Source organism: Ursus maritimus, unplaced genomic scaffold (assembly GCF_017311325.1).
Source record: "Ursus maritimus isolate PB19 unplaced genomic scaffold, ASM1731132v1 scaffold_34, whole genome shotgun sequence".
Classification (NCBI taxonomy): Eukaryota; Metazoa; Chordata; class Mammalia; order Carnivora; family Ursidae; genus Ursus; species Ursus maritimus.
The window spans coordinates 1909579-1935686 of record NW_024426008.1 but is presented as its reverse complement, the minus strand read 5'-3'; the positions used below and the strand labels follow the sequence as shown (position 1 = coordinate 1935686).

Genomic DNA, 26108 nt, shown 5'->3' with positions numbered 1-26108 from the left:
ACTGAAAATCAAGAGAGCAAATCATTGGTTGTTCTAAATAGAAATAAAACCTTGTGCTTTCAGAAAATAATATAAGCACAATCTAGGAAGGATATTAATAACAAATAACAGATCATAAATAATTAAACTGATGTGCAAAATATCATATGACAAACACTAAGAACATAAAAAATGAGTATGAACAGATAATTCATGAGAGAAAATGCACAAGAAACACCAATAAATATTCAATCTCATAAACTCAAAGGGTAAACTTAAACATCAACATACCCTTTTTCACTTAATGAATTAAGGATTTTTACAGACCTAAACGTTAAATGCTATGGGGTTCTCTGAAACAGGTACTCTGTGTGAGCTATTAAAATATAAATGGGCATCCACACATTCTGCCGCTGTGAGCCCACTGAGGCACCCTCAGAGGGTGTGGGTGGGTGTAACCCAGGGCACTACCCACCCCAAGTTTGGACTACCAGGGCTAGGTCTGCCCACGGGTTTATAACCTGAACAAAGGTGCATTATAGGTTAGTAGAGGCCTGCCTTATAGAGAGCAACCTGAAAATACATATTAAAGGTTTTTAAAAGCATTCAGAACTTTTAATGTATCTGGCACGTGTTTAAGGAAATAAATCCAAATATGATGATGGGGATTATACTCAAAGATGTTCACTACAATGTTATTTCTCACAGTGAAAAATGTCTAACAGCAGGAACTGATTAATTTATAATACCCTCATACAGTGGCTCATTGTAAACCATTAAAATGTTTATAAAGAATTTATGAGAGCATTTTAAATAGTTATATCACAATGTTAATGAAGAAAGGAAGATGCAAATTTTAATACACAGAAACAATCTCATCAGTATCAAAATAATCCATACGTAGAAATGACAAAATAATGGAAGAAACTATCACCGAATGTAAAAGTCTCTGGGGTGGTACTGTTATGGGTGTATGTATTTTCTCTACTTCAGATTTTCCAGTTTCCTATGTGTGTATGTGTGCTACTATTATAATCAGAAAAAAATTTACTTTTTGAAAAAGTGTATTTGAAAACATTTTATTTTTTCAAAAGCAGCTTTATTGAGATATAATTCATATACTATAAAATTTACTCTTTAAAGTGTACAACCCCATGGTTTTTAGTATATTCACAGGGAAGGAGCCATTTTATTCTTTTTTAAGTCCTGTACTGAATTCTGCAAGTAACGTTATGAGATAAAATAAACTCACGTATGTGCATCTAAATGTATGAGTCCATACACAAACACTTGGAGGACCATCGAATCTAGGGAAGAGGCTATATTACCTCAGTCAAGGGTAGGCCCCACCAGACCAGGACAACAAACTCACCAATAACGCCCAGGTCTATGGCTTCATCTCAATTTTATCATGCACTATTTCACATATTCAAAAAGATATAAAATAATATGACAAATTTCACCCATCATCACATTTAACAAGCATTAGAAACACCAAGGAAGCCTTCTGTGCCATCTCTCCCTTCCCCCACCAGTTCTACAGCCATCCTTCCTCCCAGGGAGGACTCTACCCTGGATCTGGTGTGCACCCTTTCTTGGTACTTTCACGGTACTTTCTCCCTGTGAGCTCAGACTTGCCTCGTGATCCTCGAAACAGGACTCCAGGCAACACTACTAAGTCATGCAGTTTGAAAACTGCTGTCCCTGCATGCGATCCCATTTACTACTTTCAAAATGGAAAAATTCATAGCAAGTTAACAACGTAGCTTTGAAACATTACTAACTACTAAGCAAAAGATATTGATGATTTTTTAAAAACCCAGCGACATGTATCATATGACTACAAAAATAAGTCACTGAGGAGGGAGAAAAACAGATTTATAGAGTTAAAGTAAACTTTTTGTAAGGTATAAAATACTTAAGAGGCTCCTTACTACAGTGAAGAAGAAAAGGCTGGATGGCAGCCATTTGCATATTATTTGCCTTTTTTTTCCCTCTTTTAGTTCAAAGCTGTCCTTTATAAATACAGAAAGCAAACAGGAGCTGAGGACAGCCCAGTTGGTTTCAAACACCAAGTGCAATCTGGGTGAGAGGAAGCAGTCATGGTCAGGCTGGCAAAGCCAGGGGAGGCAAATTACACCCAGTGTGCCATCCTTTGCGGAGCGGTGTTTACTGGCAATTTCTGTGTAGTTCACCCCAGCAGGAAGCCTACCTCGTGTAAGTGGCGAGTGGGGCCTGACCATGCAGGTGCCCTAGTGAAGAAAAGGCCAGCCAGGCCTGGCCAGCATATGCCACATCCATGTGGACGCACCCACACCAGACCAGACATGGAGAGGGAGGAAGCTGGGCTTGATTTGGAAACGAGGCTCGGCCAAAGACTCGGAATCAGGGCAGGCTGGATTTTCCATGGTGGAGGTCAGCTAGATGGAGGGAGGGCAGTACTGGAAGTGCCTAACTTTCTGCCATCAGACTTTCAGCATTCTATTTAACAAACATGAGGAACTGTTCTGAGGACATGCTAAATAAATAACAACTCACAGTTTATGGTGCGAGTACTATTACTAAATCTGTGTTGGAGATGAGGAAACTAAGACACACTTAGCTTAAATAATGTGCCCAAGGCTGGTTACTTACTTTATAGCCAAATTTTTTAAGGAACTTCCCTGTAACCACTCTCCACAGATGGATGGAATCATTTTTTAACAAAACAATGCAAATATGATTGGTCCTCAGCTTATAACCCTTTATGGCTCTCAATTACTGTCCCAGTGAAGCCTAAACTTCTTCCCAAAGCTAAGCCCCCACCTAGGGCTGACTTTCCCTCACTGGCTTGTTTGGAGCCACATAGGACTACGGGCTCTTTGGCCCCTCAGGACTTTAGGATGTTCTAGTCCCTCTGCCATGAGGGTTTCTTCAGACCTGGTTAAATGTCACTTCTTGAGGGAATTCTAACAATTAAGACAACTAAAATTTACAGAGTGCTTTCCATGTGTGAAATACTATGCTAAGTTCTCTAAGTACTGTATCTCACTTAAAATCCCATAAATCGGGGCGCCTGGGTGGCTCAGTCATTAAGCATCTGCCTTCGGCTCAGGGCGTGATCCCAGCGTCCTGGGATCGAGCCCTGCATCGGGCTCCCAGCTTCTTCCTCTTCCACTCCCCCTGCTTGTGTTCCCTCTCTCACTGGCTGTCTCTCTCTGTGTGTCAAATAAATAAAATCTTTAAAAATAAATAAAAATTCCATAAATCAAATTTTTAATAAAATTCAATTAATCAAGTTTCAATTAAGCCACCTATAAACAGGTGGCTACTGTCATTATAATTCACATGATTGACCTTTAAAAAATTAAAGCATAAAATACTACAAGCTTGGTTGGTATAAAAAGTAATACAGTGTATGTACAATAGAAGGGAACCAATTTCAACAGTTAGGGATCAGATAAGATTGTAGATCTTAAGAAAACCATGCCAAGCCTTTCCCCTATAAATCCAGTGCCTTCCAGAAGCACTCACATCCTGGGCCTTGGACCAATGCATGGAGGCTGGCTTCCTAAAAGTTCATGAGTTACTTTGGTAGCTGAGCCAGTGAAAGTTAAAAGAAAAGAAAAGAAGAGAAGGGAAGGAAGGAAAGAAAGAAAGGGAAAGAAAAAGAAAAGAAAGGAAAAGAAGAAAAGAAAAAAAAATCTAGGACATTCAATAGATTCAGAGGGTGCGACTAGGGATTGTAAACAATTCCTGAGTATTGTTTAAAACAGCCATAAACAGTTCCCTAGATAGCATTCACAATGGCCGCATTAGAAAGCTGACTATAACATTTAAGGTCTTGGAAAAATGAAAACAACTTAATTGGCAGACCTGTCCTGGCCTAAATTCCTAAAATGATATGGTTAGAAGCTGATTTTTTAAAAATCAAATGCTATAAATATTAGTTCTCACCCCATCTCCTAGCTGTTTAAAAAACAAAAACAACAAAAACCCCATCCTACATTACTCAGTGTTGGCAAGGATGTGGTGAGAGGGGCACTCTGTCCCTGTTGGGAGCACAAATTTGTAAAGCCTTTCTGGGAAGTCATTTGATGATATGTAGCCAAAGCATTACAGTTCATATCCTTTTACTCAGTAATTTAATTTCCAAGAATATATCTTAATGAAAGTTCTAGGTTCATAGCAGCATTACTTACAACAGTGAAAAACTAGAAGCAACTCAAGTACCCCACACAACACTGGATTGGCTGAATTCATCATAGTTTATGCAACAGTGTGAATTATGTTGAAAAAGATATTTAATGACATAGGAAAAGACTATGTAACATTAATTTTAGTTAATGTTTAAGTTAATTTTTAGTTTAATGTGATTTTAATTTTGTATGGAAAAACAACGCTGAGAAGAAATATACCAAATGGCACAGATTTTTTTTTTTCTAGCAGTGATTTAAAATTTCTTCTTTCAACTACCTCTATTTCCAAAGTTTCCACAATTACCAAAGCTGGTTACTTACTCTATGGCCAAAACTTGTAGGAAACCTCCCTATATTCACTCTACACGAGGCAGCTGGAATAGTTTTTTATTATAACAATGCAAATCTGATTGGTCCTCAGCATAAGACCCTTTATGGCTTACTTTTTATCACAGAACATGTTTTGTAAAACAAAATTACATGCTTTAACTTATGTCTGTTTTTTCCCCATAATTCCCTAGTAAGAATTGCTACAGAGGGCCACGAGACATTTATCCCTGGTAAAATAAGCATACATCCTAAGAAACAGCATACTAAGGCCTGGCTATGGTTACATAACTTCAGAACAGACACCTCAAACTTTAGACCCTTTAAATCTCTCTTTTAAAGTAAACTTAAACATTGATAAGCACTTCTCCTTCCTAAAAATTTTTTTTTACTGCCACCTAGTGGCTAACAGTCTAAACAGAAAACCATTAAAGATTCTGTGGGCATCTGGCCCTTGGACAAAAAATTCATTCCTAGTGTCATATGATAATTGATTATTTTGTAAATGCTGACACAGCAATCTTGGAAATCCTCTATTTCGATCCTCTCATTTTTTTAATGAGCTGATGAAGAACTGGGTTTCTGAATACAGGAATCAGTATCCACAAAAAGGATGTGCATGTAAACACACAGGTTCTGACTAGAAGGGTATAAAGAAAACATGCACATACATCCCCCTGACTTGTGATCTAAAATCCTTCGAGGGTGGAAGGTGTAGGAACAAACACAGCGGTGTACAAAATATCTGAAGCCCAATTTGGATTCATGCAGGAGTTTTAAGAACTCTGCTCATGTTTGAAAAGCCATTTTAAAACTGCTTATATCATGAAGGTGAAGTTTCATAAGGAGAGAAGTTTTAAATAAATCAGAGGAAAATCCACTGCCCTTGTTTTCAGGTGTTCTTTTCTGTCCTCACCTCACTGTATCCGCTCCATCTTGTAACAGGCAGCACATTCACAGGCGGGTTAGGAAAGTTGGAGCAATGAGGCTGTGGTTTGGCACAGGGTTGGGTTGTGGAAGAAGGACTGTGGTTTCTGCTCAGGCTAGGAGAGCCAAACTGTGGTCAATCTTCTTGAACTGAGACAGAGCACATATTTCATGGTTCTCCAAACAATTTCTTCATCTGATCGTTAAAGTCTTTTAGAATTTCCATCACTTTGGTCTCTACTGCATCTAGCTTTTTATACATAATATAAATAAAAACTGTTTGTAAACAAGGACCCCTTATTCATTCAACAAACACACTAAATGTGATCTATATTCAAGCCATTCTACTAAGAAATTGGGGTAAGAAGCCGCCCCAGCCCAAGGAAGGGAGATTGAGATGGAAACAGCCATAATATAAGACAGAATGCAGGGAGTGCTACAACGAGGGGGTAAGACAATCACTGTGGGAACAGAGGAAATAATGATTAATTCCAACTGCAGGGTTTAAGAATGCTCCCAAAGATGATGACTTCTGAGCTGATTCTGACAGTTGGGTATGGACAGAAAGAGTGAGGGGAAGGAGGCAGGGAAAGAGAGAAAGAGAGGCTGTGTGATAGGATAGGCAGAGAAAACCACTAGGGAAGGAGCAGAAAGAAGCGGAGGGAAAGGGGCCATGGTAGGCAGGGCAGACACCCAGGAAATGCTCCTGTCACTACTCCTGCTCCCAGACTTTGCTGGATGCCTAAGCACAGCCCCTCCACCCCATCCCCCACCCCTGCCACAGGGGGCTTCAGCCCACCTCGTCAAACTTCCCCTGGTCTTTCTCTTTGATCCCTGCAATTTGGAGGCATCAGACTCCTTGCTGGTCACCACATTCCCCCCTCCCTACCATTTCTTTCTCCTAAGAAAACCCACAACATCCAAAAATTTCTAGCTGCCAAAATTACACATGTCTTTCAAAATCCATCTTTCTCCAAGACTCCTGATCCAGTTCCTGACAGGATGAGATCAGATTCTCCTGAAATTTCCATGGCATCCTATCTGTATTTCTTTGACAGCTCCTACCAAGTTCTGCCTCGCACTACAGTTATCCTTTTCCTCTTCTACTCATTAGCCCACAGGCTCCCCAAGAAAAGGATGGTCTTACTATCTTTACACTCCCTAGAGCAATTGTTAACTAGCCCTCTGCTTTGCATACACTAGGCGTTTAATAAACACTAGCTGAATAAAAATAAATGGAATGCAGTGCTCATTTATAGTTAATGAACAATATAATTACCGCAGGATTCCTCTGTGACCTTGTTACAGTATAAAGTGATAAATTTTCTTTTTCACAATTTGCTTTCCTAAGTTTCAGCCCATAAAATACCCACCAAATAGTGGAAAAAACATGACACTGCTTATGTGCTTTTACTTCAAAGGGGTTTACTTGGTAACACCAATGTGAATGTAGTTTCACTGAATAATATGCTGCTTTGGTGCTACTAGGCTTGTGACAATCTAAAAGTACCACAGTATGAGAGCACCCAGAAGGGGCCGGAGAAGCAGCTGCAAGGGCCATCTTTGCTGAAAGGGGCGCCAGAAAATCACATATCTGTCCCGACTATCCTAAAATAAAAACTGTAATGCATAGCTCCACATTTTAAAAACTTTTTTCCTGCAAACCTGAATGGCAAAACAAAGCTTTTGCTAATTCAACACAATTTATTCAATTATTTTTGACCAAAAATTTAATCCTCGAGGTATAGCACAACATGTTTAATCTTCTCTTCTCTCAAGCTTCTATAAAAGCATCTGGTCTATTCAGTTGTTGGCCAATAGAACTGATGCCATTTTGAATACTTGGCAGGTCTGTTTACCATATAAAATACCTGTGCCCAAATACTGAATTAGTCACTTCTTTTTTTATATTCTATGGCATTTATATAAACATCTAGTAAAACATTTGTTATTATCCTGTTTGTTATACTTAATGTTAAAATTTCCAATTAATTAAATCCCTGCAAGTGATTCATATTTTCCTAAATCAGATACCATAGTGAAAACTGCCTAATTTTCTTAATAACACAATCTGAAATCATTTCCTCTGACCACAAACACAATCCAGAATCTAGACCAACATATAAGCACCACCTAAATATATTACTTCACTGAAAAAGAAGAAAAGTTGTCCTCTATAGAGTAAAATGGACCAGCAGTGCTCTGCGTATCTCACTACATGACAAAACAACAAAGAAGATAAATGTTACAAAACTTTAAGACATATATTAAAGACCTGCCTAAATGGAGAGAAATACTATGGCCTCGGCAAGAAAAATTCAGTGTCATAAAGATGTGAATCTTCTGTCACAGACACTCAATGTACTACCATTGATAATCCTAAACAGGTTTTTTTGGTGGGACTTCAGAAGCTTTTCTAAAACTTACATAGAAAAGCAAGCATGGCACACGTTGAGGAAAAGAATAAAATTATAGAGATAAACACACAGCATGACCACTTCTCTGAAGTTCAAAAGCGGGCACACTAAACAAGGTGCTGGTCAGGGTTACATACACAAGGGGCAGAACCACAAATTCTGCAAATTACTTCTGGATGAAGGTTCTAAGAGACAAAGTGGGATAAAACGAATTAAATATTTTACACTATCACAATTATTCCGTGCCTGTTAGTCTGAAGCACCCATAATACTGAGATTTCTCAGGAAAAAAATATCATTACAGTGATGTAGTTTCACTGTTAACTCTTCTAAAATTTGAAATCCTTAATATCTAAAATTATAAGGAAGACTATTTTCATGTTATAATACATACCCATTGCTCTTCGTAAAACTATAAAAGAACTAAGATATAAATTGCTTGAAAAGTTATTTAGAATTCTGTAAATTAAAAACATTTTCTAAGTTTCAATAGTATTTTTTGTTATTTTTATAAACTAAGAATTAAAAAATATTTCAAAATGTAACTGGCACATGTAACTGGCATACCACGAGGTACTAGAATAATCTGCAATCCAAATCAAGAAGAAATGAGCCCTAAATTAAAGATATGGTTTTATTTCTAGAATGTTCCTTCTAAAAATCAGACATGTTTAATTTAAAATCATTTTGAGAAAAAAAACCCCTCATTTTCATTGCAAATATTTGTGATCATGCATACTTTAGCAAAGTGGTAATGGACTTTTTACGGGATGAAAACAGCCTAAGCTTAGAACTTACACGTTATTTCCTTCAACACAAAACAGCAGTCTAAATAAATTAACCTAAATAATGCCAATTCCCAATCTGGAACCCGACAATTTGTTTTCAACAGTCTTGCTTATTAGTCTTATTTGGGCATGGCAGGTTCAGTCTAATAGATCTGCAATTACCACAGTTCCTTTTATTTCAATTCAATATCGAAACTGCTAAATGATTTATAAAAGAATCAGTATCTACTCAAGCCGAAGTGGACAAAGTTTAATTCAATGAGCAATTTACTACAGAAGGTAAACCAACCATATAAAACATGTGTTGAGAAACACCTTTCCCTATTACGTGGGGAAGCATGGTTCAAGAAACTAGGACGCAATATTCAATAATTAATCAATGATTATTTTGCCGTTTTCATAAACCACACACTGTGAGGTTTAAAAGTTCAAATATGATGGCAAATCAGGGAAGAGGCCAGAGTATAATTGCTTTCTTCCTCAGAAAACTTGAAATCCTATAATTTAAAACAAATGGATTTATTACTCAGCACTCTTTTAAGTAAAGGTCAGTGCTGAGAAACTATGTATCGATCAAGTCCTCCAGGAGGCTGCTGAAATACCCTTAAGATGAGTACGTTTTTCTCAGTCTCTGCACTACTGACGCTTTGGGCCTGATAATTGTTGTGTGGGGCTGTCCTGTGCATTCCTGGCCTCTACCGACTACATGCCAAGAGCAACCCCCCTCCAAGTTATAACAACCAAAAATCTCTTCAGACACTGCCAAATCCCCTCAAGGGCAAAACAGTCCCAGCTAAGAAGCTCTGGTTTAAACACACATCTGCTTTTTAAAATTAGTTTGGATTATAGTTTGTGCATATTCCCGCTGTTTCTGTTATAAAAATAAGTACTAGCAACATAAAAAAGACTTTGTAATTGATATGGAAATAACTACAGTAGAATTATGTGAAGAAAGTAACTTACAGAATAATACATGCAGCATTATTCCCTTTATATGAAAAGAAACACAAAAAAATTAACCTGTTTTCACATACAAATGCAAAGACTAGAAGGATCTATAGATCTTCCACAACTTATGATAGGGTTATGTCCCAATAAGCATATCATAAGCTGTAAATATCATAAGTTGAAAGTGCATTTAATACCCCTAACCTACCCAACACCATAGCTTAGCCAGGGCTATATTAACCGTGTTCGGAACACTTAAACATGAGCCTGTAGTGGGGCAAAATCACCTAACTCAAAGCCTGTTTTATAACAAAGAATGGATGACCTCTTGTAATTTATGGAATGCTGCCCGGAAAGTGAGCAACGGAACGGCTGTGTGGGTCCAGAACGGTCGTCAGTGCTATGGGTCTTCCACCGTCCCGCCCGCTGGCTGACGGGAGCCGTGACTGCTCAGCATCGAGTCAGAGGGTCGTACCACATGTTGTTAGCCTGGGAAAAGATCAAAACGCAAAACTCGAAGTATGGTTTCTACTTTCGTATCACCGTAAAGTCAAAAAATTGTCAGCTGAACCATCAAAACTCGGGGACTATCTGCACAGTCTGCTGATACCAGAGATTATTTCTGCGGAGGCCTATGGTGTTGGGAGAAGGCTCCTATGTTTGGATTATTTGATTTTTTTTGTCTGTGACACTAGATTGATGTATTATTTGTGTAATTTAAAAAATAAAGAAAAAGGTTGTGGATTTTAAAATTAAACAGACTTTGATTCTAGCTATATGATCTTGGGGTGATTTTTTTTAAACTGTGTCAGGCTTCCCCAGTTTCCATTTCTATAAAATGCGGGTGATAAAACTGATTATATATGTTTGTTACAAAATTAAGTGAGGCACACGCATGGGAGTGTTGGTTCATAGAACATCCCTGATCATCGGTAGCTGCTCCGTCAATCTCAGTTTGAGTAGGGAGGGAACAGAGCAGACAGCCAAGTAACCCTGCTCCTGGGTTTGGGTAACTGTAGCCTTCTCTCTCTTCATTATCACGGTCAAGGTCCACCTCCTGCCCTCTAAATCATCACAATGCCCCGTCTTGCGTGCATCTATCTGACAGTGGGCCTACCACCTCTACACTTACCATCTCATGATCTGATAAGAAATGGATTAAGAAACCAAGGAAGAGCCAGTGAAAACAGGGTAATCTACCTCAGTGTTTTTCCTGCTGTGATGTGGAGACATACACCTCAGTCAGAATCATCTAGGTTCTCATTACCGTGCAGACATTCCACTGAATTAAAACCTCTGGGTATGGAGATTTTCCACCAGGACCATCACCCACTTTGCTGCACTGTGAAGTTTAAGCTTCGCCACCCTACCTCCTGTCCATAGCCCGAACACTATGTATATTTATTTATTTCCCATGCACTGGGGAATAAATCAAGACAACAGAGAGAAGCCCAGGTCATCCTATCACTTCCCTACCTTTGCTGGAGTTAATCCTTCTCTGGTCCAAAATCTACTATAACAACGATCCAAACAAGCTTTAGACCATCCTGAGTAGCTGTAGCAAGATTACTTGAGGAGATGAATGAGAATACTTTGGACTGGAAACATCCTAGGACTTGGGAGTCAGACATACTTAGGTTCAACTGGCAATTCTTGCTCAGTGGAAAATATCACTTACTGTCACTAAGCTTCAGTTTCTAAATTATCTCTGAAATGGAGAAAATAGTACCTCTCAAGGTCAGAAGGACTGAAAGAAACCTTGTATGAAAATCACTCGGGTAGAGATCTGGCTCATAGTAGGTGCTAAATAAATGTTAATTCTCATGGTTCAGTGCCAGGGTTGACCCAATTTCTTTGAGACAAGCCCAATATCTAGAAGTTACCCTTATTGGGAAGAGAGAGAGAGGTCTTTGGTGCATTCTGTCTCATAATTTGTTTGCCTACAAATCAAACGTTAACAATTGCTTATATCAAACTTAAATATTTGCAATGCCCCCAAATTAGGGACACAAGCTGCACTCCCCAGGAAAGCAAGTGTGGTGTCATTGTGGCCACAGCTTCAGGACGAATATAAGCTGGTGTTGTTCATGTAGTCCTCTCCATAAAAAACTCCCCTTGGCTCTTGCCCCCGCCTCCCTCCTATCATGACTTCATTTTCAAAACACCCTCCTTCCCACCCCAGCTGTCTTTGCTTCTGGGGAGAGGACATTGTCAGGGAAGTCCACAGACCCAATGAAGGAGGTCAGGGTTCCTGGAAGGCAGAAATTCCCGCCCAGTGAAAGGCAAAACATTAGTTTTCTTTGTACTTATTATTCCTGTCCATACTTTCAAATCTTCATAATCAATACAACTTATATCCCTAAAATTGTTGTTACCTGGCAGTCTGAAACAATCAAGTGTTTAGGTCTGTTTTCTCTACAGATTATCTCTTTGTTTCCTATTAACTTCTACTCCCTGCAGTGCTCTGCTGTCTCATGTTTTTAAGTCCAGATCACATACCCCAACTAATAATCTTCCCCTGTACGACTTGTGGTCCTTGTCTCTTGTCCTAGTGCTTAATCCATCCTAATCCTTTTCTCATTTTACTCTGAACACTCCAAGTTATCATCTGACATGCCCTCACAATTTTAAAAAATAATATTGCAAATAAGAAATTATGAATATATTAAAAATCAACTTCAAAAGGAGAATTTCTTTTATTTTAAAATTTGGTATATGCATTTTCTCAGCCTGGCACAGTATTTGGACATTTGGTGTGCTAGTATTCAAATCCTTTGTACATCAATTAAATGTACCCATTGCTCTCACGTAAAAGATGAAACAAAGTTATTCACATCTCTTTTGCACTTTCACATCCACAGCCAAAACAAATTACTACAGACAGACTTCTGTAGCTTTTCCTTCAAAATCCTGCTTTCAAAGTTTTTTTTTTTCTTTTTAAACTTTATATGTCCCATTGCAGTTTAAATGAAATGATCTACAATAAAAACCTAACTGGCCTGGTATTTTTAGAGCCCTTTTTACTATGAAATAAACACTCAGAAATCTGGAGAATTGCAGTGGTTAAGTGTGTAAGCGAGAAGGAAGGCTGCTCATTCATAGAACCGCCCAACACCCATTGTTTACATAGCCTATTCCATGAGCAGGATGCTGACATAACACAATTCACAAGAATTTCCAAACACAGGTCCAATCATAACAAAGTCTGCAACTTTTACTTTTGCTTACAGAACCTCTTGCTTGCTCACTCATTAGTTCCAGGGGGAAAAATACAGTTGGTTTTCCAAAAACCAAAATCAAAAGACTTTAGAAAATAAGCCTGAACTAAAACAGCAGTACTAGTGATTCAAACAATAGCATGAAAATATACCTACAATCACATAATACAGAAAGACAGAGGTAGGCAGACTTAGAAATGTATGCTTTACATGTTTACTGTAAGCAGGTCACGTGTTTAATAACTACCTTGCCAAGCTTAAATCATCACTCCTTTGCAAGCACCCTCAGCTCCCTGCTCACCACCCCTACCCCAAAGTGTTGTGGTGCTTGCCTTGTGAAACCCCAGCCCTGTGAACCCATCTCTACCTTCTCTTCCCCAGCGCCCACATAGCCGATCCCGGTGAGAACATCAGACACCCGAGCCGCCCGCTCTGGCTCTGATTTCACGGCCACAAGCCTCGAATAGGCCCGGCGTTGCCTCACAGCCCTCCTATGCTTCCTGGTCAATTTGCTCCACAACTTTCTGAGCAATTCTTTCACATCTCCTCTCTCATCATACCACTGCCCCTTTCCTACAACTCCTGGAGGAGGACCTCGTCTCATCTACAGCTGGGAAAACAGCAATTAGCAAGGAGCTCTCTCAGGTCGTCACCAACCAGTTCATAAACTCACCTACGTGAACAGCCCTGCTGTCTGTCTTCCCGCCTATTCTGACGGAAGAAGCGTGTCTCTGCTCCGATAAAGTGGAGCTGTCCACTTGGGCTCTGACCCCCTCTCCTTCCCTCTCTGCTAGGACCCTCTACAGTGGCGATCCACATTCTCTTTGGCATCATTACTGGTTGTTCACATCGGTTTATAACCATGCTCTGAGATCTCTGTAACTTAAAAAAAAAAAAGAAAGTTCTCCTCGATCCAACATCTCTCTCCTTCTAATTACTGCCCATTTCTTTGCTCTGCATTTAGCAATTTCCTGGGAAAGCTTTCTAAATTTGCCTTCTCTACTTCCCACCTCACATTCATTTCCCAGCCTTCTCTAACCTGGCTTCTTTCTCTACCAATTCACTGATCTGATGGCCATGAAGCAAACCAATGGACCCACCTCTACCCCCATCTTACTCACCTCCTCAGCAGTATACTAGGTGTTGACTCTTCTCCCGGCGCTGCCACCTTGCGTGCCTCCAGTACACACACCCACCACGTGCCGAAGTGCTGTGGGGTGCACAGCCACTGTGGGTACATGGTGTCCCTGACTTCTGCTCCCCTGAAACGTTTTTGTCTTAGCTGGTGGCATACTGTATTACAGTTTCTCTCCTCATCCAGTCTAATTTGCTGGTACTTCCTCCTCAATCTGATTTCTTAAATGTTAGAGTCCTCAGAGCTTAGTGCACTTCCAGATCTTTTCTAGTTCTATCATTTTAGATACTGTTTATTGCTGAAGTCTTCTGTTATAAAGACTTTAAATCTACTTTTGATGTCTGATTACTGAGAGCTTTCAAGTCCCACTGTTCCCCTTCCTCCTTCTGCCCCCATATCTGGATGGCTGACAAGAAGGCCTTGGTGCTCCTTCCTGTGGACCCAGTGCAAAATGCAAACCTCAAAAGGCTCAGCCCACACAAGGCAACTCCTGCCCAAGCCCATCCTCTAACCACCATAAAAGCCAAACCAGTCTCCTTTCTTGCTCTCTTGAGTCTTTTCTGGAACAGCGGGGGAGTCAGCGCTGATCTCCCTAGAAAGTCCCATTATATAAGTATTAAACCTTTCATACCCTCTTAGTATGGGTGTGGTGCTCTCCTGGTTTAAGTGTGAGACCATTGATTTCTATATCCAGGTTTCTACAACCTGGTTTAAGTGTGAGACCATTGATTTTTACATCCCCAGAACCAAATTAGGGGATGGTGTTAAGAGGCCCATCTCACACTTACTGGGTGACTACAACACATTCCAAAATTCTAGCTCCCACCCTGCCCCTTCTCCTATGCTCCAGATTCATATATGCAACCAGCTTACTTGATATCTTCGAATGTGGAAGAGATAGCTCACATTTAACAAGTCTAAGACTACTATTATTCCAACCTTCCCAAACCACTTTTTCATCTTTGTCATCTGAGTAAATGTCACCATCCACATGGTTGCTCAGATCAAAATTTTAGCTGTTACCTTTGATACATCCTTCATACCCTTTCCCTCATCCTCCATATCTGATCCATCAGCTGTCAATTATACCTCACATACACTCTGCCCCCATATACTTCTCTCCAGCGCCACTGCTTTCACGCTGATCCTATCCACTACGACCTCTCACCTAATGCTGTCACAGCCTCCTACCTGCTCTCCTTCTTTTTATTCTTGCCCACCTGGCCCCCAGATCCATTTTCCATAAGGCAACAAGAAAGNGTGTCAAGCTGTAGCTCTCTCAGGGGCAAAACAATATTGCAGTGAGAAATTCTGTGAGTTGGAGTGCCTCGGTGGCTCAGTTGGTTAAACATCTGCCTTCGGCTCAGGTCATGATCGTGGAGTCCGAGGATTAAGCCCGACGTTGGGCTCCCAGCTCAGCAGGGAGTCTGCTTCTCCCTCTGTTCCTCTCCCTGCTTGTGCTCTCTTTCTCTCTCTCTCTCTCAAATAAATAAATAGATAAACTTAAAAAAAAAGAAATTCTGTGAGTTTTGAATGAAGTAATAGTTTTGATGAGATTGGTCTCCTAATTGAGTGGACATCCAGGGAACAATGGGATCAGCCCCTCGGTAGCTATCACATGGTTCAGACCACTGACCTGGCAGCAGTTTCCTTCACTTACTCCAGGATTTAAGGACAAGCAAGTCTGTTCACTCTCCAGTTTCTGCCACGGATACTTTCAGCTGAAACTTGATACCCCAGTGATGAGAAACCCAACAGTGAAACAGACCTATGTCCTGGTTTTATGACCCAGCCAGCTTTCTAAATGTTTCTTAACATTTAGAGCATCACTTTCTCATTTTCAAAATGGAGATATATTTTTCATAGGGGATTGTTAAATGAATTTATATATGAACAAACTATAGAATGCAACACAAATTTAAATTGTAAATATAACCCCCTTGACATGCCCTTTAAACAAGAAATACTATTAATTCGACTGAATTTTTTTATTACTAATAACTATAGAACAGATAGAGTAAAGATCATTATGGAAATTTCAGAGACCTAGAGCTATGCTCACAAGGTAAGGTTCTTGGAACTTGCATAGTTACAGAATTCTACTCCCACCTTGTTCTCCCCCAGATGTCAGTCTTTTCCTAAACAGTTCCATTTTCTACCACACTCCCTGACCTCCATTCACCCAAAGGTTACATGTGACAATGGGAATAGGCAGGATTTCAGCAAAAAACCATAAATTCATATACTGTTAACACCAATAGAAAAATAAGAGTCTCTCGTCAGAGAGTTGCTTTACTATAAAAACTTTATCATTATGGATCTATGTTCAAAATAAGTTAGAGGATATTTATTGAGCACCTACTGTGTACCTCACTTTGGAGATGTAACAGTCAACAAGCCAGTGTAGGTTGCTGCACTCCCAGAGTTTACCTCCAGGGAGGGGAGGAGGAAGAGGGAATGAGTAAATAAAGAAGTACAGGACAATAACAATGATAAGAGATGGTGAACAGGAACTGTGATTAGAAAAAAGCAGGGAAGAAAAGAATGGGTTTATTGTCAAGAAGGAAGGGAAGCAACTCTGAAGACTGAGCATGGGACCAAGACTTGAAGCAAAAGGAAGGAACAGCATTCCAGGCCATGGATCAGCAAGTTCAGATCAAAGGCAAGAGAGAAAGTGCAGCTAAAGAAAGCCTAAGAAGGCCAGTGTTGCTAGACTGCATACACGGGGATAGAATGGTATGTGATAGGATGGAGATAAAACAGACTTCTCATCACACAGGATCTTACAGGCTGTGGTAACAGGAACTGGGGACGCTATTTCAAGCACAACAGGATGAAAATAAAAGGTATTTAGAAGGAAAATGATTTGATTTGTATTTTTAAAAAGTATTAAATTCAAGTTTTATTTTGTAGGCAGTGAAGAGCAATGAAAATGTTTCTGAGGAGGGCAGTGGCATAGCTATGCTTTACGAGGATCGGGTTGACAACACCATGCAAGACAGACTGGAGGAAGAGGACGACACTGAGGTTGAGACTAACAGCCAACTACCACGTGAAGTCACAACGTGGAAAGTGCATGAACTGCCCTGACAGCAAAGGACTGAAAAGAAAGGATGAAAGGGAGACAGACCACATGGGCGGCAGGGACAGAACCTGGTTGGAACAGAAGAGGAGAAATTGTGGGGAAGTTTTCAACTTCGACACACAAAGCATAAATGCAGAGGTCCAGGTAAAGGAGAGAGATAGTTATTCAGTTTCAGCCACAGTACCACTTGCTTCTCATCCTACAGTTACCACCCTGCTACCTCTCTGCATTATCCTAGTCCAGTGTTCTAGCTGTTTCTCATCCAAGGCTGGACACCAGTATCATTAGACCCCAGGCCACACACCAAACCTACTGAAGAAGGACATGGAGGTTATTTTTTTAAAATTCCATTGGTGATTCTGATGTGCAGCCAGGGCTGGAATTCACTGGCCCAAGCAGAGTACAAAACCAGGATTGATTTCTTCTGTTTTTTTTGGTAGATTATTTTGGTCATTTTCCTTCTTAAAGAACAACTTTAGCATTTCCTTTACTGTGGGTCAGCTGGTGATAAATTCTTTTACTTTTTGTCTGATAATGTCTTATTCTGAAGAGAATGACAGCCTCCCCACCCCCATCCCCAGCATTTAAAGATCTCATTATACTGTCTTCTAGCTGTCATTACTTCTACGAGAAGTCAACCGTCAGTGTAATTGTCAAAGCTGGTACCAGAGTGAGAGAGTAAGGCACTTGCCTTTGGTGTGGAACTGGACCCACTGCCACATTCCTACTAGAAATGTGTAAGCAGTCCAACTACTGTACATCCTCACCAGCATTTAGTGTTCTGTTTTTAATTTGAGCCATTCTGATAGGTATGTGCTGAGATGGCATTGTGATTTTATTTTTTGCATTTCTCTGATGGCTAATGATTTGAACATCTTTTCATGTGCTTATTTACCATCTGTATACCATTTTTGTAAAATGTCTATTCATATCTTTTGCCCATTTTCTAATTGAATTGTTTGTGCTTTTACTGTTGAGTTTTGAGACTTTTGTGCCTTTTTTTTTTTCATGTAGGCTCCACGCCCAGCATGGAGTCTAATGTGGGGCCCAAACCCATGACCCCAAGATCAAGACCTGAGCTGAGATCAAGAGTCAGATGCCCAACTGACTGAACCACCCACACACCCCTAGATTTTTTTCCTTGTAATGTACTGTGCTTTTGGTATCAAGTCTAAGAACTTTTTACCTAGCTCTCATTTCTAAAGATTTATTTTTTCCCAAAAGTTCTATAATTTTACATTTTATACTTAAGTCCCTCATCCATTTTGAGTTAGTTCTTATGTAAGCTGTAATGTTTAGGCTGATGCCCAAGTACACCAGCACCACTTGTTGAAATTCCTCCACTGAATTCCTTCTGTACTTGTCAAAAATCAGTTGAGCCTATTTGTGTGGCTCTATTTCTGGAGTCTATCCTGTTTCATTCACCCCTGTGTTTATGCCTCTGCCAAGATCACCTTATGGAATTACTGTAGCTATTATAGTACACCTTAAGATGAATAGAGTGATTACTCCCACTTTATTCTTCTTTGTCAAGATTGTTATACCTATTCGAGGGCCTGGGCGTTTCCACGTAAGTTTTAGAATAAGTCTATGTGTACAAAAAAACCTTGCTGGGATTCTGACAGGAAATACTTCAAACTTATATATCAATTTGAGGAAAACTGACGTCTTTATTATGTTGAGTCTTTCAAGGCATGAATACTTCGTGTCTCTCTGCTGACTTAGGTCTTTTTAAATTAATTTCATCAGCATTTTATTTTTTTATTATTTTACTATTTTAATCACTTTTAGATAAAAGTTATAAGTATACGTTAAGTATATACCTACGGATTTCACTTTCTTTAGGGGTGACTGTAAGTGATACTGTTTTTAATTTCAGTTTCCACGAGTTCATTGTTAATATACGGATATATAGTTGATTTCTTTGTGTAGATCTCTTATTTGGGGACTCTGCTGAACTTACTTATCAATTCTAAGATTTGTTTTCTTTTTTTGGATTTTCCACATAGACAACTATATTATTTGCAAATAGGGACAGTTTTATTTCTTCCTTTTCAATATAGGCCTTTTATTTCTTTCTCTTGCCTTCTAACAATGGCTAGAACCTCCAGTGCTATGAAAACAGATACCCTTGCCTTATTTCTGATCAGAGGGGGGAGCATTAAATCCTCCACTATCAAGTATGATGTTATTAGTTGTAGGTGTCTGATAGATGCTCTTTATCTAAAGTCAAGGTAATTCCCCTCTATTCCTAACTCATTGAGAGATTTTTGTCATAAATGAGTACTAGATCTTCTCAAATACTTTTTCTTGCATCAACTGATATGAAAATAGGATTTTTCCTCCTTTGCCTATTAATATGGTAGATTACATGGATTGACTTAGTATAGGTATTTTAAAGTCTGAGACTTTTAATGCCAGTATCTAAAACTCCTATGTGTCAGTTTTGCTCTTTGTTGTATCTACTGATTCAATTTTGCTGTTTTGGCTCTTTGTGTGCCTACTTACTTTTATTTTGTGCCAAATATTACATTTACTACACTCTTGGTAGAAATAATAGCTTCTTCCAAGGAGGCTTCTACTAGAACTGAAGCACTAGCAATCCAGGAACCATCTTAATCCAATTCCAGAAAGTAAGAGGATCTGAAACTAAACTGCACTCCTTGTGAGGGGCTGTCTACTTCACTTCACACTTATTCTTAAGGTCACACACTCAGGGTTCCAACCTACAATGAGGGGTTCACCAGGACTTCCTCATTGGTAGGACATAGACTCTAATTCTTATCCTCCTGCAATGCTGTTAAAAGCACCTTGCTTCTTGTAAGGTTGATTCCTCTGGAATTGGTAGACACCTTCAGCCCCAAACAATGGGTTCACCTCCCTTAGCCTCTGTCCTTACCTGGATCCTGACATGGTAAGCCTTTACTATTTTATGGACTTTTTCATGCCTTCAAGTGTGTTTTTAATATATCGTATAGACTTACTCCGTCTTAGGAGGAGGGTTTTTGAGTTTGCAATACATAGAAACAGAAGTCTCCTACGACCTATTCGGATTATTTAATCAAAGTTGTGAATCCCCTTCCAGGAAAACTATCCATACCAATAACATTTTAATACAATTTCATGGAATTTGCTGACCCTCTGAAGCCCATTTATGAATTCCAGGGTTCAAAGTCTTCAAGTTAAAAAGCCAAATATAGTGAAAAGAAAAAGGAACTGTACGCTAATCGGAGTCCACAGGTACTGACCGTTTTCTTTGTGTTAGGCCTCAAGCTAATAGAACAGCCCTATAATCATGCTTATTTTTGCACACACTCCTTGTAGTCTCTGCAGGAAGCGTGGCTTGTTGGTACTAAAAGTGCTGAGCTGACTCCTGAGGCAAACAATGGTATACAGACAGGAGAACTTTCTACTGCTGCCGATGCTGTGATGCTGAACCCTGAGGAGCTACTAGGCAGAGGCTAGAATGTTTTCTGTCTAAATCTGTGCATGTTTTAAACTGATGGAGCCATCTAAAGAGACCTTCCTGGTGTGTGGAACAACATAGCAGAGATTCCCATAGGACCCCAAAATTGTAGTAAAGTGGGCAACAGTGACCAATTTCCAGAAGTCCCTAGGGGATAGGCCAACCTCAGCAAGGAAGATGGCCTACAAGCAAGAGTATAATCAGAGGTTTGAGACTGAGACCCCTAGAATAGGCACATGGCTCCATGCCAGATGTAATGCTGTAGCCTGGTAGGCCTAGAGATGTTCTAAAGGCACCCAAAGCCAGCACTCACAGAAGACAGACATGCTTCATGACTCAGCAGGAGCTAGGGCTGATGGAATTTCTAAAATGCCACCACATTTGACTGGAACTAAATGTTGAAGATAATTAGGCAAAAAAGGGCTATACAGTGGAACAATGGTTCTCAATGGGACCAATCAAAGCCCATTTTCGCCCCCAAATTTGTGGCTCTACTAGCATTTGCTAGTCAAGGAAGACTAGAAATACATCTTATAGTGGTGAACAGTCAGACACAACTTTCAAATGTCCCACTGTACTTTCTGGTATATAAAACTTGCCCACAGAGCCTAAATCTGCCTTACACATAAACACAAAGCATTTTTTGCATGCTTTGACATCCTCTGACTTCTCAAAAAATGTAACTTCCAATGTCTATCAGGGGAGATTTTACTGCATTTTAGTCAGAACTCTATCAGGAGTTGTCCATCGTTTTGGAAAATCACCTCCCAGAAGGCAAAGCCACTCATGGTATTTTCCTCACCGTCACATCACCCTCCTCTATCAGTCTACATTTGCGGTGGTCACATTCTCAGAGAACCTATGTGTAGATCCATACATCAGATTATTTATTGTCTTGTAGGGTCATAATGTCAAAGCACTTACATTTTGAAATGTGTATCATTTTATATATTTATCTTCATTTGTTTTTTCTTTATATTATACTAAAGGCAACATACTGATTTTATTTTATTTTTTTTTAGGAAGAGTATTTATGAATTTCACTTCAGGATAGCTAAAGGGACACTATAAAATGTTCTAAAAAAACTGGTGTTGGGTCTAAAAGTGTTGGGAATTCTGCTATGTACCATTGTCTTTAAAATAATCTGTACCATACTCCACTCAAGCCACACCTTCAAAGTCCCTACATCCCTTAAGGTCCCTTTCCAGTATGTAGGCCTTTTATTTCTTTTTCTGGCCTAATAACAGTGGCTAGAATTTCCAGTGCTGTGAGAACAGACATCCTTGTCTTGTTTCTGATCAAAGGGAGAAAACATTCAACCTTTTGCCATTATATATGATGCTACTACTTGTACATATCTGGTAGATGCTCTTTATCAAGTTAATATCCCTCTATTTTTAACTCATTGAGAGATTTTTGTAATGAGTGGGTGTTGTATTTAATTGAATGCTTTTTGCTGCATCAATTGACATGATAATGATTTATCATATGATAATGATTTTTCTTTTTTTAAAAAAAAGGTTTTATTTTTTAAGTAATTCTCTATACCCAAAGTGGGGCTCAAGCCCACAACCCTGAAATCATGCTCCACTGACTGGGCCAGCAAGGTGCCCCTTCTTTTGCATGTTAATATGGTAGATTACATGGTCCCTGGGTCTGAGTAAGCACTGACTGATGGCAGTCTGCCCCTTGAACAATATGCTCCAAGGACAGTGCCTAGGTCAGTTTGAATACCACTGTATGTTCAGCATAGGACAGGCAGGGCCTGGTGCACACAGGCATGCCATTTGGAGAATGAAGGAGGGGGAGAACGGAGGAAAAGCACTATTAAAGGCCCCTGGTTTCCATTTAAGGATGAGTGTTTATAGCAGTGACCTTCTTCCAGGGATATGAAAGGTGCACATTAACCTTGGTACAATGGCTCTCTTGTTTAGATGAGACCTTTCCATACTTTACTTCCCCCACAAAGTTTTATGTTACAAGAATCCCCTAAACAAGAGAGTGGACATCTATTAGGTAAAAAGTTTTCACAGCTCATTTGAGCTTTCTTTTTTTCTTAGGAAATACTTGTGGATGGTTTATACTAATTGCCATCTATCTACTCTATGTAGTAAAGCCACTGGTAATAATAGATATTTGCATTTAAAAATGTTTTCTTCTTCTTTCTTTTGGCATAAATCTAAAGGATAAAATCTCTTATTTCTAAATTTTCATTGACAAATCTTCAAAATTACAGAAAAATGCAAACGGATGCTATCAGAAATGTCAGAGAATATTTGGTGTTTGAACACCTGTGCAAAATGAATCACTATCAAGAGCTAACGTAGTGTAGCATGAATCTGGAATCTTCGACATTATCTCAAAGTTTGTGACACTTTGTAAATAGTCAAAAATGTGCATTATAAAAAATATTAGCCCTGTTGCTCATCCACATGACACCTTGTAAAATACAAAGGAGATCTATCTGGAAGCCAGAGTGTTTATTTCACTTTCATAGAAAAGCAGCAAGATGTTTAGTGGAGTAACCTCAGTTACCAAATGGGGGGTTTTCAGGCAAATTCCTACATGTCTCAACTCATCTAAAACATAGAGATAATTTTACATGGCCTGGGGGTATCATGGGGTTGTTGTGAGAATTAACTGAGATATGGATTTGCTTTGAAACCCACAAAACAGCATCAAAATCTAAAGTATTAATGTAATTGTTATTTTCATTAGAAATTCACTATTTCTCAAGTAACCTACATGTATAATAAGCGGATCACATAGAAAGAGAAGATCATTTAAAAAAAAAAATAGTGTGGCGCCTGGGTGGCTCAGTCAGTTGAGCGTCAGACTCTTGGTTTTGGCTCAGGTCGTGATCTCATGGGTCCTGGGATAGGGCCCTCAGTCCAGCTCTGTGCTCAACGGAGAGTCTGCTTGAGATTCTCTCCCTTTGCCCCTCCCACCACATGTACATGCACTCTCTCTCACTCTCTCTCAAATAAATAAATCTTTAAAAATTAATAAAATAAAATAAAATAAATAGCAATATAAGGAATAAAAGCTATCTAACTTCAAGGTATTAACCTGAAGAATAACCCTGTCTCAATCATAAACATAATAGTCAAGTGTTCTTTTAGATTTAGACAATCAAAATGTACTCTCTAGAACAAGTCAGCTGAGATGATGCCAAGTTGTAAAGTGGTATAGTACATCTCACAACAAGAAAGCAAATCCATACAACGCAATCTAGTACTATGCAATATAAAAACATAATTTAAAAGAGAGACTAGTTTTGAAAACTTTTAACTATATAGTATTAAGCATTTTACAATTGATTTTTTAAAATTGTATGTATGTGTGTACGTATTCATTTATTTAGTAGGCTCCACACCCAGCATGGAGCCCAACACAGGGCTTGAACCCACAACCTCAAGATCAAGACCAGAGCTTGACTGAGCCACCCAGGCACCCCTGGAATTGTTTGACTTGTTTCCTTTTTTTTTTTTTTTTAAAGATTTTATTTTTTCATTTGACAGAGAACTCAAGGGAACTCAAGCAGGGGGAGTGGGAGAGGAAGAAGCAGGCTCCCAGCGTAGAAGCCTGATGTGGGGCTTGATCCCAGAATGCTGGGATCACGCCCTGAGCCGAAGGCAGACGCTTAACGACTGCGCCACCTAGGTGCCCCGTGATTTGTCTCCTTTTTAAGCAACAAGCAAATGTTAATTCTGCTAAAGCATTTTTTTCAAACAAGTCGAGAGGGAAAGAACTGCATCTAACACACTCGTGCCCCTTGTACTCCACGTGTCTCATCCATCCCAGCTCAGCGAACCTCTGTGAAAGTAGTGCAGGAAAAATAAACGGTGCTGCTACTGTGGCTCAGACCACACAACTCTCTAATGGAGCCACTCCAAGGCTTGAAGTTCCATTTGAAAGTTACTAACAAAATCTTTGGAAAGTTAAGAGAAAAAAAAAAAAAACAAAAAACAAGCCAAAGAACTGGAGGCCTGGCAAGCCCTGAAGTCTGTGCTTATCCACACTCATGAAAAGTAATCACAGGTCCAGTCCAGTTCTGTCCCTCCTTCCGCATTCCCTTCAAAGCAATCCACTAACAAAATTGCTATTTCTGTTTTCAGTAAAAAAGAGAAAAGGATGAAGGAACAAAGACAGATTCCATATAAACTAAATGTGGAAAGAAACCACATTTATGCCACCAAGTAACAAGAACAACAATAGTTCTTAACTAATCCACATTGAAATCTGCTGGTTTAGCACCTAGTGATTTAAATTTGTTCCCTTTGCGTAAGAAACACCACACTGTAATACCAGCCAAGACACAGAAGGCCACCTACTTAGACAGTTGTAGATTCCTTTTTAAGTGATAGGTAATAGTAGGTTTAAAGGTTTCCAAGTTTAAAAAGATTTCCAGAAACCAAGTTCCTTAATATACTCCAAACCTCAGATTAGCAATGTTGCATTACTTTCTATAATAACATATACACCTACATTTTGCTTACTTAAAGAAGCGTTTGCAGCTGTACCATGTAATACAGAAGACAGATGGCTCTTGACTACTATAATCTTGGAAGAAAACTGAAAAAATCAAGTAGGTATTTGGCAGAACTCAACAAAGAGCATAATAAACTCATTATCATGCAAATCACCTACAATGCCAACTATAAAATTGCTGTACTAAGCTCAGAGAAGGAGGAAAACTGGAGACTAAAGGGAAGACTTCAGGGGTGTTGCTAACTATGAAAAGAATTGGGGAAACTCCCCCAGCAGAAGTGGGGATGTCTAAGCACAGATGACAGGGTGTAATGGGAAAGAGAAAGAGCTGATCTGGAGAGAGAGCCAGCTTTCCCAGCATGGGACAGAAGTTACACAACCTCCTACAGATAGTGAATCAACCCCCACCATTGGCGAGCATACTCTCTGTTTCTGGAGGTACTTCAAAGATAAGCAATCACTTGTTCTAAAGATTTACGATAATTCTAAAGAGAGGAGAAGGAGCCTTATCAACTCTTACCTGTCTCCGTTTCCAATACAGAGGTTTGGTCCATAGGGCAGTTAGCCCCTTCCAAGTCAAAAGTAATCACCTTCTAAAGGATTAGTTACAAAGCAAGACAAACTAAAGAGAAGTAATAATACAGGCAAAAATAATGGTTATTTTGCCAGTTTTTCTTTTTAATCCCAAACTGTAATTCAATAGAAAAATAAAAAAAATAGGTAACTGAGATAGATGTGGTTAGAAATATCTGAAGTACGCCTAAGATTGATGTATTTTATGCTTATCACAATTTCCATGGATTTTATGATGACCACAGAATCATCTATGAAAGATGGCAATCTACAATGTTTGTTAAAAGCCATGTATTAAAATACAACTGGGTACAGATTATGTCAAACTAGAAAGAGGTAGTTAAATAAGTAAAAGGGATCATAACTATGCAACCTATGGCAGCTCCTTAAATTTGTAAGAGGATATTGAACGTTGATAGAACTTCATTTATAAAAAGATACATCATGGGTGCCAGGGTGGCTCAGTTGGGCAAGCGTCTGCCTTCAGCTCAAGTCATGACCCCAGGGTCCTGGGATCGAGTCCTGCATCGGGATCCCTGCTCAGAGAGAGGGGAGTCTGCTTCTCCCTCTCCCTC

The 26108-nt window shown here is 39.4% G+C and overlaps 1 protein-coding gene across 8 annotated transcripts in view; it reads right to left on the bottom strand.

Annotated features, from left to right (window-relative positions):
• FANCC (FA complementation group C) overlaps positions 1 to 26108 on the bottom strand; it is a 265947-nt gene that overhangs the window by 91320 nt on the left and 148519 nt on the right. The window lies entirely within an intron of this gene.